Here is an 18,649-nt window from a genome sequence, read left to right as displayed (position 1 = left end):
CATAGCCAACATGTTTTTGATTCCCAATCCACCTTCTTTTTTAGGAGTACAAATATCTTTCCAAGCCCTGAGACATAAAGCTCTTGCACTAGCTTCCTCTCTAACACCAACCCACCAAAAATTACGAATGATTGTCGTGAGCTTCGCAAGGAATTTTTTTGGAAAGAGGATATTGGACATATAGTAAATAGGTATGGAAGCGAACACCGAATTGATAAGCTCAAGTCTAGCAGCATGGGATAATTTATCAACTTTGTAAGTGGGAAGCTTATTCTTGAATTTATCATAAACAAAGTTGTAAGCCGAAGCACGGTCCTTTGCAGGAAGGATGAGAGGGTGGCCAAGGTGAGTTGATGTACTATCAATAAGGGTAACTGGGAAAATATTATTAATATGTTGGGCTAGAGACTGGGAGACAGTAGCACTAAAAAGAATAGAAGATTTGTGCCAATTTGGAGTCTGACCTGATTGGGAACATAAGTGGTTGATGAGATGAGCCATTTGGGTAGCTTCCTGAACTGTGGCATTACCACAAATCAACAAGTCATCAGCAAAAAGCATTGAATGAATAGGTGGACAGTTTGGACCAAGAGAAATGCCAGACAGTTGATTTTGTATCATAGCATCATGCAGGCTTAAAGAAAGCTCATTAATAGCAAGAACAAACAGATAAGGCGATAAGGGACAACCCTGTCTTAAACCTCTATTGCTATGAAAGTTCGCAAAAGGCTGGCCATTAATAATGACTGAGAACCTTGGGGAAGAGATGCAAGCATACACCAAATTTATGAAATGACCGTGCAACCCCCTTTGCGAAAGAGCCGAAACGATGAAATTCCATTCAAGTCGATCGAAAGCCTTAGCCAAATCAATTTTAAGCAAGAAAGCTTGTTGTTTCCAAGATTTAAGAGCAAACGAATGAGTTATCTCCTGAGCCAAGATGATATTGTTAGATATGCGTCTACCCTCAATGAAAGCTTGTTGAGAATGATCAATATTATCAGGGAGATGAGGTTTGAGTCTATTGGCCAAGGTTTTGGAAATGATCTTGTAAATGACATTACAAAGACTTATAGGACGATAATCTGAAGGAATTCGAGGAACTAACTTCTTAGGAATAAGAGCAATGTGAGTATCGCTAATGTGCGAAGGCATTATACCTGTTTGGTAAAAGTTCCTTACCATAGTCGTAACATCATCACCAATCCAGCTCCAAGTGGCAATATAGAATTCTACATTGAATCCATCGGGTCCAGGAGAGGCATTTATCTTCATATCCTTGAGAGTATTAAGGATCTCCTCCTTATCTGGTATGCTATACGTGTAGTCATGGCTGTTAGAAAGGAGCCTGGATGCTAGAAAAGGTCTGCCCACATTCACATTAGGAGAAGCAAAAATATATCTGAAGTAGCTAACAAAAGTATTTGCAATGGCCTGAGGATTGAAGTGAATGTTATCATTCTCATCTTTTATTGAAACTATAGTATTCTTCTTTCTTCTTTTAAGAACCGCATGATGAAAAAAATTTGTGTTCCTGTCCCCTTTTGTTGCAAAATTCTTCTTAGCCCTTTGTCTATAGAAATCAGTAAGCTTCGACATATTTTGTTCATACCTGACAATGAGTGTTGATTCCAGTTGATGGTCCTGCATGGATAGAGGCTGCATTTGAATACGGTTGATTTGTTCTTCTAGGCTGGAGAGTTCCTGTTGTAAAGGTTTCTTCTTTTTGCACCACACTTTCAGAGCACCTGCAAGATTGTTAGTACGAGCAGAAAAAATTCTGTTTGTACTAGAGGCCCAAGCATTCTTTGCAAAAGATTGAAAATCATTTTCTTTCAACCACCAATTATCAAATTTGAAAGTTTGCTTAGGTTTTTTGTATTGACCTTCAGTGGTAATAAAGATAGGAGCATGATCGCTAAAAATAATAGGAAGATTAAGAACTTTAGTATGGGGAAACTCATCACACCAATCAGGATTAACTAATCCTCTATCAAGCCTTTCATAAATAGGATTGGAAGAAAACCTTCTATTTGTCCAAGTATAAGCAGGCCCCGAAAATCCCAAATCAAAAAAAACACAATTCTTGATCAAAGCACGAAAGGCATGCAAGCGACGATGATTCACATTAACATTACTTTTATCCATATCATACAAAAGCTCATTAAGGTCTCCCATACATAATATAGGCTTGCCAGGATTATCATACACAAAATTAGAAATTTGATCCCAAATCACATCAGTTTGTCTGTGATATGGATCACCATAGATACAAACAAGCCCAAAATCCCTACCCGTAGCAATATGTACAACGTTTGCTAATATAACGTAGAAGGAAGCCGTATGCACATGAACTTGAAGCTCATCATTCCACATCAGCCAAAGACCACCAGAGACATAGAGAGACAGAGAGATTTGCCTACTAGCAATTAGGTTGGGTGTTGGGTGGGTAATTGGGAATCTAAGAATACAACCAATGTATTATTGCACAAAAAAAGGAAAACATGGTACAAACGCAGATGCTGGCATACACCAACACTTATGAGCACATACACCCATTCTCTACATCTATGAGTATTTCTGAGATACCGAGCCAGCACAACATCATGAGATTGATGAAGTCACCGTAGGCGCCTTCATAACGTCTCAGTCCACTGAATGAACAACGCCCAAAATGTTGAAATCAATCTAGGGAAATGCAATCGCCAATACCAAGTTTACGACTTGAACCCTGGTGGGGTACTTCCAGAACAAGAAACCTGACAATCTGAGGTATGCTCATTTTGCCCCAAAAATTTATTGATGTTGCCCCAACAACCCCCCCCCCCCCCCCCCCCAATTTGGATGATTATTGGAGTATTGCTGGATATGTTTTAAAATCTGTCAGAAAAAGAGAAGACAAAAGCTATCATGTAAATCTGAGACCACACTAATGGGAAACACGAAGGTTTTATGGGAAAACATATTCAAAATAATGCATACAAAAAATACTATGATGATCTAAAATAGCAAATAGTTGCAGCATTAATTATCTGCAACTCCGATCCATAGAAGACCATATTTTGGTTTTTCTGCGCAGCTAGGAAATGAAAGCATTTTCTGATGAGATTTTGCAACTCCATATATAGTGTATTCTCATGTGTACTCCTGAGAATTCATTAACTGTATTTTGAAGTGTTTAAGTGCATTCAGAAAATCGTTAAAGGGCTCATGTGATTCCTCGCCTCAAGAAAACAATTACTATGGGACGAGAAAATTCATAGTAGAACTAATTTGAATTTACTTTTTTCTATGAAGATTTGTACTTTTGTTCTTCATACATTTCAAATTTGCAGTTGTAACTTTTAGATGGTATAGAGCTATGTAGGTATGTGCTTCCGTGATCTTCTTCTGACACTACTTCCGTGATCGGAAATCAGCAATTGCTGGCTAGACAAACTTGACCCTTGTTGGCGAATGGTCATCTTCTTGTTCTTGACATTGCTTTTCCTCGCAACACGTCTTCTACTTGGCAGCTCTAAATAAAAAGGAGTCGTTTGACATGTCAATGATGGTCGGAAGGTGAATATTTCAAGGGATAAATGTCTGCCCCGTAACATTGGTCAGAAAATTATAGTTAAAAAGTAGACCCGGGTTAAAATGAATTTCATCTCAAAAAGATGGGATGAAAAATGCGGCAAGTCATTATTTTTTCTCATCATGATGCGTGAGGAATTTCCTAAGGCTCCATGTCCATAACCTTCTTTTATACTCCCTCTGTCCATCTGTTTTTGAAGTGTCAAAAAAAGGTCTTATATTAAGGGACGGAGGGAGTAATAAACAAAAAAACTGCTACTCTCGTGGGACTAACTGATGTGAGACATCACGAGGCACTTTTGTAGCTGTCATTTTCGACCGCCGTCTTCCAGGCAGCTAATTAGACAGACGTGATGCCCTACGGGCGATCGAAGAGATGGCCGGCCGTCAGTCATTCTGTCAAGGTCTCATGTGTTGGGATGGGTTAACTTGCAAAGGGAGTGGATAGCGAGTGCATGATAAATCAGCTACTACTAGCGGCGCACGCTGATTAACACTTTTCTTTCTCTTTTACGAGAAACAGTTGGCACTTTTCTCTGTGGGAGAAATTCTCGTGTGGGACTCACGCGGCGCCTTTTCTTGCAGCTGCCATTTTCCAATCATCGCCTACAGGAACCTAACTAGGCACACGTGAAGATCATATGGGCGAATGAGACGGCCATTAGTCAAGGCATGTCGTGTCGTGTTCGATGCCTCCCTCCGGCTGAAAGATCGCTAAAAAATTACAGAAAACCAGATACGTATCGGCGTACATATGTAGTCGTGAGTCATGACTACGTTGTGTCTTTGCTGCTTACTGGGCGTCTGGTAGAGACGTCTAATTAAGCGTCTACCCTGTACGAATAAGCATCATATGACCTATGGATTTGGCATGTTTTAATGACATCAATCTGATGCAGTGGTCTCCATTGTTTGCCAGATTGACTAAAGGACAAGCTTCTCCATGCATGCAACTATACTGTCAATGGGCATATGACTACAACATGGCTTACTATTTGTTTGACGATATCTATTCTCCGTGGGAAACCTTCGTCAAGCCCATGCCTGAGCCAGTTGGTCAGAAAAGAGCTCACTTTGTCCAAAGATAAGAAGGAGCTACAAAAGATGTCGAGAGGGTATTTGGAGTGCTCCAAACAAAGTTCGCAGCTGTTCAAGGACCAGCTAACCAATGGGATCAGGAAACCATGTGGGAGGTGATCACATGTTGTGTGATCATGCAAAACATGATCATGGAGGATGATGGTGAAGATGCTACCGGAGGTCTGGAATCTGAGAAGGTGGTGATCATATCCAACTCCCACATTAATTATAATCCGACCATGTTTGATGAGTTTTCCAAATGCATCAACAGATTCGGCATCGAGCAGCTCATGAGCAGCTTAAGAAAGATCTATTGAGCATATGTGGACACTTAAAAGTGACAACTCGCACATATATGCGAGTTGAATTAAAGTTTGAACTAATTTATTTCGAGACTTAATTTGATTGTAATATTAACATTTGAGCTACTGACGCTCTTTAACTTTTTTTCATTCCCCCAAGTTTGACACGCTATTATTTTGAGTGGTGCCGAAATATAATAAGAAAACAAAAGGAGCGATGAACGATTATGGGACCGGGTTGGATGGCCGGCCAATTTTTCTTTTTCTGTTTTAAGGGCAGGCATTGAAGATGCCTAATGGATTATGTCCATACGATCTGTCACTCTCGGACAAGATACACGCTAGCTAGCTGCATCGCATGCCTGCAGATGGATGCCATTAGTCCTTCAGATCCGCGCGATCGATCTGTTAATCTGTGTGGCTGCCTTAGCTTTGTCCTACGAAAATTATGACCGGCTGCTAGCGCTTATACGTACTCCACATCAGAGGTCGCAAATGGCCCATGACGTACGTACGTGGGGGTCACCGTGCACCCTCGTCGCCTTCCGTACTTACACTCTAACTTGCAGCGCCAAATTTGTCGATCTGCATGGTGGAGCGGCTGCGAAGCCTCGAACGTGGGCGAGACTTCGATCCCGTACTCCAATATATAGTAAATTGGGAATGCATCCTTTCTTTGGACGGATCCGGCTTGCCTGCTCCCTCCTCATGCTTCCATTTGTGCTTCCACTTCATCCTACGGTTATTTTTTTTCTTTTTTCTTTCTAATCTAATTATCCCCCATGATTTTAAGGGGGTGAGGCCGGGCTTTATTTTATTTCAATCAAATCAAGCCATGTATACAGAAACACGAATGGACACAAACACGGGAAGCAGGCAAGTCTCGTCCCGTTTGGACATGAACATTGCACGCGCGCGCGCCAACGTGAAGCTCACGTGCCCGCTCGTACACTGTCTCTCCTGCACAGGTACCACCAAAGAATGAACGTCGGCACTGGTGCTCTTGACGTAAGCATTGGTCCCGCTTTAGTGACCTCCTTACGAAGCTGATGCAAGAGAAAAACAAGACACGCAAGACGAACAATGCCAACATAAGAGCCTCTCCAGCCGCGCCCCAGAACGGCCTCCCCAAGCGATTTTTTTTCCGCCGGCGTCGAAAAAACGGTCCAGTCGCATCCCAGGAGCCCGTTTTTCGCCGGCTTGGGCCGAAATCAGTGCCGGCGGACCCAGGCAGAACCCAGCGCGTCGGGGGGCGCTCGGGGGCACCGGGGCGAGCGTTTTGGCGTGAAGCAGCCGCGGGCCCGCCGAGTCAGCGAGACGGCCGCTTCGTCGACCTCATCGTCTCGGTTCCCTCTGGAATCAATGCGAAGGCTGGCGCGCTGCCGCGCCGGTCAGCCTCCATTGATGCCTCACGGGCGGCGCAATGAAGGGGCCGCCGATGCGCGTCCGCCCGCATGCCCCCCCTCCCCCGCCACCCTGCTTCGGCTATAAAAGGTGACCCTCCCCGCCGGTGAGCGCCACAACCTCCCCATCTTCCTCCCGCGAAATCCTTCTTCCCGCCGACGAGCTCTCCCACCACTGCCTTCCCCGCCGACGAGCGAAATGGCCGAGAGATACCCAGGCGACGGCGCAGCGGCGAACGGCATCGGCCGCCGACACCTCCAGGAGCCGGAGGCACGGCTTCTGTACGAGGCCGAGTACCCGGCGCCCCCCGACATGCGCGTATCGGGGGCTTGGAGGCTGAGCGCCGGCGGCGTCCGGGTGCAGCCGGTCCCCGAAGGAGCTGCACGGCGGACGGAGATCGCCCGCATTCGCTCCTCGCTGACGGAGGAGCAGCAAAACGAGCCGAGGTACGCGCCCGACAGCGAAACGATGTGGACGTTCTACTTCGAGCGCCGCCGCGAGGAGCATATCGCCTCTGTCAACGGCATCATCCCCCGCGGCCGCCTTAACTCCGAAGGACGGCGCGAGTGGTGGGGCATCCCCGGCCGCACACTCGACGCCGTCCTCGACCACATCGAGACCGGCAACGTGCCGCGGCTGGAGTACCCGACGCGCCCCTCCTTCTCTCGCCGCCGCGGTAGTTCCTGGATACCGCGGCGAATGGAGCCGGGGTCGTCCTCCTCGTCGGGCTCCGCCTCGCCGGCCCTCCGCCCCGTCAAGCCCGAGCCGGAGGAGACACCGCTCGGGCGTCGCGCATGGAGCGGCGCCCTTGTCATCAACGAGCCCTCGCCTGCGATGGCACCGATGAGGCGCTCCCTCCGCCTGGTCCGATCGAAGCCCGAGCCGGACATGCCCCCCGTGAAGCCGGAGCACGCCGGCATGGTGGCCCCTGACGACGAGTCCGCCCTCAAATGGCGAGGGAGGACTACGTCCGCGAGCAGGTGCGCCGCCAGCGTCGGGCGTACCTGGAGACCCAGGCCCGTAGCCGCGCCGAGGCCCGTCGCTGCGCCGAGGAGGGCGGCGTTATTGTCATCGACAGCGACGACGAGGTCGAGGCCGGGCCGTCAAGCGTTGTCGGCGACCCGGGCGAGGGGTGCAGTAAGGACGCCGCGGGCGAGGCGCGCGACGACGACGACGGCGGCGACTACACCCGCTTCTACAGGCTTCTCGGCATGTAGACGGCGGCGGCGGTGACGGTGGCAGCAGTGGCTAGGCTTTTTAGTTTGTTTTTAAGTTAGTTCATGCATGCTTTAAGTTTTTGTACAAATTTGAACGAAAAATGACTGAGTTCATGCAAAAGTCGCCGAGTTTGAAAAAGAAAGATGGACTTCGCCGAACCCGCGGCAATCGTGGGCGTGTGACTGGCCGTGAGCCGAACCCCAGAGGCCGAATTAACGCCGGCTCACCCCCAGGCCGCTCTTTTTCAGCGCCCTGAGGGCCGAACGGCTGGAGATGCTTAACACAAGATTGCAAGGTTGGACACCGCCAGCTTGGCACCAGGCGAATGCACAAGAAAAAGAGACCCGATGAACAACGAAACCTGCGCCACCAAGATAATGGAACCACCGGACATTGTCGCGGAGTAGCCGTCCAGCTGACGCCTGAGAGGGCCTCCCAAGGGCCCACCAAGAAGTAATTGTTCCTCGTGACCAGGTCAGGGCGAGGCTACCACCGCCGACAGCAAGTGTCACAGCTCTAGATTATGGTAATGTAATAATGTTGCAATTTCAGTTAAGATATGCCTGTCATGGATGATTCAATTACATTTTTAGTTGAGATAGAGTGCACTACTGTTCAATTGAACGGCATACTTGGTCTAACTTATTATTTCTTTAGCGAAGGTGAATAAAACAAGTAGCATGTAGTCCATGTGTGTAATACCCGAGGCAACATATAACTTGAAAAAAGTTACACTTGTCTATAGATCAATGATGAAACTTCGAATATACTTCTCATATTAAATGTATGCCTACCTTTGGATCCAAAGTGACGAATAACTAGGATATTCATTAATGAGTTCGGGCTCATCTTTTCCGGTGAGCAGTAATATATAAAAAATAGCAAAAAATCAAAAAGTTCCAAAAAAAATTGCATGCCAGATGCATGCAAACTTTTGTGGGTAAATAACAATCGAGGAACTCGTGGCAAAAAAGATAAAATGAGCTTCCAACATTGTGTTTTTTCAAACTTTCTCACATGCCCGATTTTTTTCCTGAGAGCTACTCAAATATCCAAACACCATCAATTTTGGAACGGGCATCACGCATTTGAACATATTGCATGCCAAAAAAAACAGATTTTTTAATTGTTTTTTATTTTACTATTCACCTACAGGAGCATCTAGACCTAGGAGCCAAATCGCTGCGTCCCAAATAACTTCTACTCCTTAACTTGTGCATCGAAGGTAGGCATGCATTTTGTGTATGTTCATACGATCCATTATGTTTTCTAAGGTCATGATATGTCTCTCTATTTTGTTTAGGTTTCTACATTTATCTGAGTTATAATCTTTGGTATGTTTGAATCACTGATTCAACTTTACTTTTACTAATGGGGTACACATCTGTAGCATTGTATCAATATATATGTAGGTGATCTCGAGATGATCATGGACTTAATCCATTGATCAAGACTGTGTGCATACTTGTCATTAGTTGATATTGACCCTATTCAAGCTAGATAACAAGTATTCATTTTAATCAGATACTGATGGTCGTGGTGGTATTTGCCTCCCGTTTCTTCTTCTCCCCATCGGCGGTGAGGCTTTCGCTTCCCTTGCCCTGTCCTCGGCCACCTCCGTAACCACTGGCCTAATCGCCCTGGCCATGGTTTGCTTCGCCTCTCGCCATGGGTAAATCTAGGTTGGATGGGAGGAAAGGAAGGAGATTGGGGAAGACGGGCAATAGTTCACGGAATGGGGATTTGACAGAGGAAGAAGACAAAGCACACAAGAGATCTGAGAAATGGGGAGCACGGCTACAGCGAAATGCCCCGCTTCTTTATATATCCGCAGGACGCCAAAGCGACGAGTTCGGGAAGAGGACGCGTGCCCTGTTTCTTCGGAAGGTGTCGCACTACGCGAGATTCGAGCGCGAGAATTCGGGTGCCTTCATCATTACGCAACAATCAAATTGGAGCCAATTCATTGCCCACCTATGTTTACCGTGATGGTGATAGGACGTGACCGATGTACGCAGCCATGATGCCTTGATTCCCGCAACAGGCCAGTCAAGACTCGATTTAGTGGATATGCTCCTGAGCCTGACAGTCAAGGTATGATGTCATCAAGACTATGGACCCTGATGTGGACCAAGAAGCAGGTTCTTGCCCGGGGCATTCCAGATGGGAGAAGCCGGAATGCCCGAGGTCAAGCAACCAAAAGACGGATTGATATATTCATTTCGTCTGGAAGGAGACTGCCTCGATTTCGTCCTTAAGAGAAGCTCAGCCAAAACATCATACAAGCTCGGGGGATACTGTCTATTTGCTATATCGAGGGTAGCCCATCGACCGGGAGGCCTGTCAATGGGCCGGCCACAGGGCCCAGGAGGCGAAGTTGTGATGAGGGCCCTTTGACGGATAGGAGGCCCGAATTCTAGATGGTTCATCATCTTGGCATGAAAGCCAAGAACCCATTAGCCGATTAGGGATCTTGGTCGGTTAGGAGATTTGCAAACTCTACACCTTGTCCCCCTTTATAAGGCGGGGCCATGGGTAGTTCGAGACCCAATTTGCTCATAGTCATCACCTCGGTAGCAATCTTCATCCCATACTCGTAACCCCCTCACATGAGGTGTTTTCCACCATCAATCATCAAACGCAGAAGTAGGGTGAGGCCTATAAGGGCATATACAATGATGATATGATATGGGCATGGCATCATCAATTGCTAATTCTATCGAAGCTAAGGCAGTTAAGCAGAGAGGTCATAAAAATGTTACGGAAACTAATGCCATGCAAGCGGTCAGATTTCATCGAGGAAAGAATGGTCATGTACGTGAACCTTGTGGGCCGAGAATCAATTTGGCAATTAGCAGACCAGAGACCAATTATATGAGGCATGCATTGGTACCAGGAGATGTCATTGGCACGTTAGTACAGAGGCCTATACGCATGGAGTCTAAAGGTGTACAATTATGTTTGATCAAAGAGAAGAGAGAAGAAAAGTCACATACGCATAAAGTGGCAACAGATCAAATTGGTTTTCAGAATAAAAAAGAATCAGAACGGCACCATGCATCTTACAAGAAAATACAGGAAATTAAGGCAGAGTCAGCGCTGGCTTCGGTGGAGCCTAATTTTCGTACCCCTCCGTATCAAGTTGCGATAGGTAGATTCCTGGTGCAGATTTGTTAGATTCTTATCCTTTTGTTTGAGTCAACGAGCTAGCTAGCTAGCACGTACGTGAGTCATTTTCCTTTTCTTGTTAGGATTTGTTTTTCCTAGTTAGCACATGACGTGAGGGAGTTGGAGTCTAAGCATCTAGGTCTAGAGTTGACGTACTATTTTTTGGCATATAAAAAGCCAGGCTACGGCCTTGTAATCGGATCAGTTTTTGTTTATCCGTGAGTTATGAAAAAAGTCAGAAAACATCCATGTTTCGGACGACCCAATTGTGAGTATTTTCTGTGATTTTCCGATCGAGAAAATCTACTAGCGATGGAGGGTTGATCACCATACAGACGCCTACGTGCTGATCCGAGAGGATCGTTATTTTTGTTTGTGTATTTTCGCACACGGGTGAATCTTATTATTGGAGGTTGAGGGACTAGGTGGAAGAACAATTAATCAAGAAACGCGCGAATTAGCATCTCACTAGTTTGTGCCTCATCATGATATCTTAGAAGTGCCACGTAGGATAAATGTTGAATGGAGGGGAAAGAAATCATAAGAAAAGACTTGTCTTCTCTTATTTAAGAGATGATCTCTCAGCAAAATATGTCTCACCATGTTTTTAGAATTACTAGTTATTGGAGATACGACTAAGAGACAACCATTGACATGCTTTTATTGTCATCTCTAAATTACAAGCATTATCTAAAATAAAACTATTTTATCAATCATTGCACATGCCCCAAGACGACTGATGGAGCGTTCATTGAAGGGGTCAAACTGCTACGTGGAACCTGATATGGGCGCCCCAGTTTCTTTATTTGCGGCGATGGACACCCTGGCTATGGACGCATATGCTCTATTGAAGGGGTTCCAGCCTGGGAATGATGTTAGACGTTTTCTCTCTTGTGATCGAATGTGATTTGGTAGAAATCGTGCAAGCAGTCCATGGCGTAAATGGTGCGACGAGAGTGAGTGCTGGTAGTTGATTAGTTTGTTCGACATGGAAACAGTCGAGCATTTGTGTCCGTGGCGTAAATGAAGCTGCCCATGAGTTTGCTCGTAGAGAGATATTCCTGATTTACTTGTCCCCTCTCTTGTAACAGATGGCTTATTTTAATAATTAAATAAAGTCACGAAAGTTCTAAAACAAAACAAAAAAACAGTAGCACCCAACTTCTAGGGACTGAGTCATTTCCTGCCACCTCATTTTTAGTGCTGATTCCTCCACCTTCATTCAACTGAAATCCATGCGTTGGTTGTTTTGTATGTAGTGCACATAGGACACCATATTTCTATGTAGAGTACGTCGCTTATAGTAGAGAATTTTTAGTAGCACGTAGGGCAAATTCTACCACTCCCTCGATCATTTTTTGACGAGACAGGAAGAAAAGGCTTGCTCTTGTTTGCCTTAAATTTGGACGAAATAATTCATTAAAGGATATCCTTTGCAAGTTAGGTAGTCTCCTCTACTGAAGACAAATGGCGTATCGTATATGCGTCACTTGTAATAACATGAGAGTTTTAGTGAGACTTCATTCCACGCGAGAGAGATGGTTTTGCTTGTATATTTTTAATCTGTTTTCAAATGAAATATCTCTTGAATCGTGCGTCCAAATGACAAAAACCATTTTCACCGTTGCATTCCTTGTGTCAAGATCTTCAAAATTAAAATTATGTGTTGATAGATTTCAATGAACGTATTTTCATGCAAATATGTGCTCGTAAGGTATGCTTCCAGCATGAACTAACACCGTTCTCACCTTGTACTAACTAGAGGATACCCAGCGCGTTGTTGTGGAATTGGTTGATGAAAATTTGGGTGGATAACATGAGAACAAAAATTTAAAAATACATATGACTTATTATCTTTGATTATGTATAGTTGTAACAATATTTACTAAATACAAGCAGAATATTTGAATGTAAAATACTTTTGCAGGCATCGTTGAACGTTGTGGTGGATCTTTTTCCATGCGTAATTGCATGTTGAGGTGGGCCTTATCCAGTCTCATAGTTATATGATGAGATGGCATGCTTGCATGTTAAGATAAATAAATTAGTGTGGATGACTCTTTTAGGTATATAGGATTTGTGCTCCCCAACTTGTGCTGCCAAGTAGTAATAACATGTGTGCTCCTAACTACACAAACATGTGTTTTAGTGTGAACTAACATGTGCTCCGGCGTAGTACTAACTTGTGCTCCCAACTAGGACGAACATGCATGCTTCCAACATGTATTACAAGAGACACTAATATGTGCTCCCACGTGTACAAACTTGTACTCCGCAAAGGGTGAAGCGCAAACTATGCTCTCCAAATGAACTAACTTGTGCTCCCACAATGGGATGAAGAACAGCTATGCTCGTGCGTGAAGCACAACCGTGCTCCCATGTGAAGCACATATGTGCTCCATGTTCACTGATAGAAAAAAACCAAGTAAAAAGCCAGAAGAAAAAAGAGGAAAAGCACCGGTGGCAAGCTTCATCGCTCGTTTGCTCCATTCCTCGCTCTCTCCTGGAGCCCCGCGCGATAGCATGGTGTGAAATGGAACTGCCCCCCCCCCCCCCCCCATAGAAAGACAACTAGTCCATCCAGAGATGGGTGACATGCATCCATGGAACTCACCGGGTATCCGGCCTCAATTTGTCGCCCAAATAAATCATATTAAGTCTAGCATTCGCTCAAGAAGCTGCACGACAAGGAGGACCCAAAAGTCCATGATTTCCATAAGTTAGCTTCTTGTCTGTTGGCGAAGACATCTAACATAAAGCTTTTGAATGGACTAATCATCTCCCTTTTATCATCTTCCTTTCTAAAATTGCCACTAGCTCAGCTTGAAACTCGCCTTCTGGTCCCGTAAGAGGTAATCCTGGAGTGATCACCATAGCTTAGTGCCCTTCTTTCTTCTTTAACTAGGACATGTGAAAAAATAGATGTACCGTTGATCCCACTGGCAAGTTCCGTGTACCGTTGATCCTCAAAGGCCAAAGCCCTGCCCATGAAGACCGGCATGCCCATGGACCTGGACCTGATCTTCACGTCCGTGTATAGGACAAAGTTCCAATCTTTTCTACAATTTTAAATGGCAATAGCTTTGGAATGGTTGGTCACTCTAGCTTGCATGATCATCTTGTGATTTTTGAGTTGTGTTATCTTAAACGAGAAAGTAACCACAGCCAGGTGAAAACCTGGCTAATCAAATGGTAAATTTGACAACAAAATGGAACAAAACGGATAAAACAAATGTGGTTATAGTATACCATAATCCACCACAATACCAAAAATACATACACCGATATATTTGTATTTTTAAACAGCATCCATCACTTCCTCCTTGAGCCGCATGGAGAAGCATGGTGTGGTATGAATCTGCCTCCCACAGAAGCCCAGGAATGGGTACCCTTCAAGTGGTTCGTCCCAAACTTTGGTGACATGCGTCCATGGAACTCACCAGATATTCAGCCTCAATATATTGATCAAATACAATGTACTGAGTCTAGCATATGCTCTACAAGCTACACAGCAAGGAGGGCCCAAAAATCCATTATTTTCATAAGCTTCTTGTCTGCTGGCGAAGAAGTCTGACACAAAGCTTTTGTAAGGACTAATCATATCTGTTTTTATCAAGTTCCTTTCTAAAATTTCCACTGGCTTGGCGTGAAACTCGCCTTCCAGTCCCGTAAGAGGTAATTCTAGAGTGATCGCCATAGCTTAGTGCCCTTGTTACCTTCTTTAACTGAGACACCTGAAAAGCCGGATGGACCATTGATCCAACTGGCAATTTCCATCTATAGGACATATAGTCCCAATCTTTTCTACAATTTCAAATGGCCATTGTTTTGGAATGGGTTGGTCACTCTAGCTAGCAAGATCATCTTGTGATTGTTGAGCTATGTTATGTTTAAACAAGAAAGCATCCACTACCAGGCGAAAAACCCCGGTTAATCAAATGGTAAATTTGACAACAAAAATGATAAAATAAATGCAGTTATAGTATACAGTAATCTACCATAATACCAAACATACGTACACCTACATATTAGTATCTCTAAGCAATATCCCTCGCTTCCTCCTGGAGCCCCATGCAGTAGCATGGTGTGGACTGGAACTGCCTCCTACCGAAGCCCATGAATGGGTACTCATCAACTGGTTCATCCCAAACTTGGGTGACATGCATCCATGGAACTTACGTGGTGGTAATCAGCCTCAATTTCTCAACCAAATACAATTTAAGACTAGCATATGCTTAGCAAGCTGCATGGCAAGGAGGACACAATAGTCCATGGTTTTCATAAGTTAGCTTCTTGTCTGCTGGCGAAGAAGTCAGGCACAAAGCTTTTGAAAGGACTAATCATCTCCATTTTTATCATCTTCCTTTCTAAAATATCCATTGGCTCAGGTTGAAACTCACCTTCTGGTCCGTAAGAGGTAATTCTGGAGTGATCACCACAACTTAGTGCCCTTGTCTCTTCTTTAATTGAGACACCTTGAAAAGTCGGATGTACCATTAATCCAACTGGCAATTTCCATCTATAGGGCAAAGTCCCAATCTTTTCTACAATTTCAAATGGCCATTGTTTTGGAATGGGTTGATCACTCTAGCTAGCAAGATCATCTTGTGATTGTTGAGTTGTGTTATGTTAAACGAGAAAGTAACCACGACCACGTGAAAACCCGTTCAGTCAAATGGTTAATTTGACAACAAAAAGGATAAAACAAATCTGGTTATAGTATACCGTTATCCACCACAATACGAAACATACGTACACTGATATATTTGTATCTCTAAACAACATCCCTTGCTTCCTCCTGGAGCCCCACACAACAGCATGGTGTGGACTGGAACTGCCTCCTACAGAAGCCCATGAATGGGTACCCATCAACTGGTTCACCCCAAACTTGGGTGACATCCATCCATGGAACTCACATGGCAATCAGTCTCAATTTGTCAACCAAATAAAACGTATTAAGTCTAGCATATGCTCAGCAAGCTGCACGGCAAGGAGGGCCCAAAAGTTCATGATTTCCGTAAGTTCAAATGGGTTGGTCACTTTACCTAGCAAGATCATCTTATGGCTGTTGAGTTGTGTTATGTTGAACATATTTCAAGATTTGCGATGAGAAAGTAACCATGACTACATGGAAAACTGGCTAATCAAATGGTAAAGTTGACAACAAAAAAGGTAAAACAAATGCGGTTATAGTATACCATAATCTACCACAATACCAAACATACATAAACACGTATGTTTGTATTTCTAAACAACATTGTTGTGAGAGTGGAAGAGAGAGAGAGAGAGAGAGAGAGAGAGAGAGAGAGAGAGAGTCCGGCCATGGTGAAATCCCACAGTGCTCCGCTCCTCTACACACCCTACGAAAGCATTGCCTCCCTTCTCACATGCTCACTACTGGAGGATGGTCCAAACGTGACACATGTATCAAAGATCAATCGACAAAACTATGTGCGATGCATAAATCGCATACGGTATCATAATAAGATTGTGTGATAAAATGAATTGTGTGCGATGTTGGAGACATCAAGAACAATTCCAATTAGAGTTGCATGCGCGATACATGGCATACAGTTGATCCATACAAACTATTTGCGGTGAGCCAGAGCAACAGAAATAGACAGCCAGATCAAGATGTGTGTGAAACACGGCATACAGTTCACTTGGAACTATTTGCGATTGGCCCACACAACAAAATGGTCAGCCTGATCAAGGTGTTTGCGATGAGTCAAAACAATAGAAACGGTTAGCGAGATCAAGGTGTGCGTGATAGACTGCATACATGTCACTCGGATGAACTATTTGCGATTAGCCAAAATAACAAAAACGGTCAGCCAGATCAACGAGCCTGCAATAGACGGGCACCCATTCTAATTAAAAAAATCATGCGCGATAGTTATAACGAGCATGCATGGTTGATGGACCAAGTCATGTGCTGACATGGCCAATTACGGTGCACACACCATGTATGCATTCGAGAACGCGTGCCCATGTTACACCATCCGGAAATCGTGCCGCACTTTGAAACCGGAACCGTTAATAAATTTTGAGCTTGTTTCCCGCCACATTCCAAACTACCATGCTATATTTAATTGCCTACCTGTTCACACTGATCAAAATCTAAACGCTTTCCCACTTAGCAGCTTATTACTAGGTTATAAATAATACCTACTCGAAAATGACTGCACATTCCTCCTCAATTCCTCATCAACAAATAAACAAGTCTTTGTCCATCCTTCCCTGCATCTGTGGCCCCTAGGAGGAGTTCTGGGTCGGGAAATGACCAGGGAGCATCGATCATGGAATTCGAAGCAATAGAGATGTCCCTCCTCGCCGTGATAGGAGCCGTGAGGTCCCACTGCGCCGCTGAAACAGCACAGAGGTCCTGCCATGCCGCCCGATGCAGCAAAGTGGTCCGACCGCACCGCGAAAGTAGCACAGATGTCCCGCAGCTCCGCAGAAGCAGCTGACAAGTCCTGTTGTGCCATGGAAACCTGGAAAGATCTCTCGCGGGCTGGCAGGGGCTCTCACAGGCGCATTCGTGATGACGTGCGCGTTGTGCTCAATAAGCTGAAGGATGAGATCTCCGGCTAGGTGAACCTACATGACGAGATCAATGCCTCGTTTCATAAGGCGACCGGCATCATCCGGGGACTAATTGATGACAAGGTGAAGCTCTGCACCCAGCACGACCTACCGAGGAAGAAGATCGCCGACAGGATGAAGCAGCATAGGAGACCACTGCCTTGATGAGCAAGACGCCCGCCATGGCCGAGGAACTTATGGACACCAATGCCAAGCTCCGCATCGAGCATGAAAATCTGGTGGAGGGATCCATGGCTGCTGTCAAGCGAAGTATTGAGGACGTGAAAGAGATCATCGCCGCTCACTGCGATAACTCCTACGCCATGGACGCAATAGTGAAGATGGCGGAGGAGAGGTGAAAGGAGATGAAGGTCATGGAGGCAATGAAGAAGGAGTTGGGGGAACAATAAAAAATTGTAGGTACATAGGAGATGTATCAAGCATCCCTTTTTGATGTGGAGGGGAGGAATGTATTGATTCAACGCCCACGGTACAATATTGAAGTATTCCTCAAGAGGACGAAGGTTGGGCGGACAATCATCGACAACCACTGCCCTAAAGTTGCAAGGACATTCAATGTCACTGAAGGCTCAATATTCGCCTTAAGCTTCGGTAGTTTTTCAGATGGGATGCATCTTTCTATTTACCGTGTATTATGCTACTTTCCAAAGGTTTTAGATGTTACATGTAAAACTTAATGTTGTTGTGTAATGCCATAGCTAGCTATATGCCTATATGGTGTAATTGAGTGCTAAAGCTATCTAATGTTGTACTGTAATTCAATTATAATATCCTGGTTCCCGTAATACGGATATAAAATATATGGTGTGTTTGATATGAATTTTCAATTTGATTACTAAATGGATTATCAATAATACGCCAATTAGCCTGCTTATTGGGTTTTTTTATTGCAGACGGTTTCTCAGACAACACTATGGGCGATGAACTCAAACAACCCACACTGTTTTTAGAAAATAAGCGTGTTGGATCAATGGACAATCACACATGACATTCGCCCGACAAATGTTTGCGTTAGCCCACCTTGCACAAACTTTTGCACGTAAAAATTATGTGTGATGTACATACAAACGGAAACGTTTGTCTGGGATTCACTACGTGGGATGTACATATGAACGGAAACGATTGGGTCTGTATAATTGTTTGCGATGGCTCGTCTGATCGCACACGAGCTCTCTTTGCCCCGCGTGTGTGACTGGAGGACCTATCATCAACAGTTTCTGAGTCGTATGGGAAGGACCCCCTATCGCACCCACACGCAAGGTGACGGTTTAAAACTCCGTCGCAGAAAGGGGGTA

This window comes from Triticum aestivum, chromosome 4B (assembly GCF_018294505.1).
Source record: "Triticum aestivum cultivar Chinese Spring chromosome 4B, IWGSC CS RefSeq v2.1, whole genome shotgun sequence".
Classification (NCBI taxonomy): Eukaryota; Viridiplantae; Streptophyta; class Magnoliopsida; order Poales; family Poaceae; genus Triticum; species Triticum aestivum.
The sequence above is the reverse complement of the archived record's forward strand: the minus strand, read 5'-3'. Positions refer to the sequence as shown.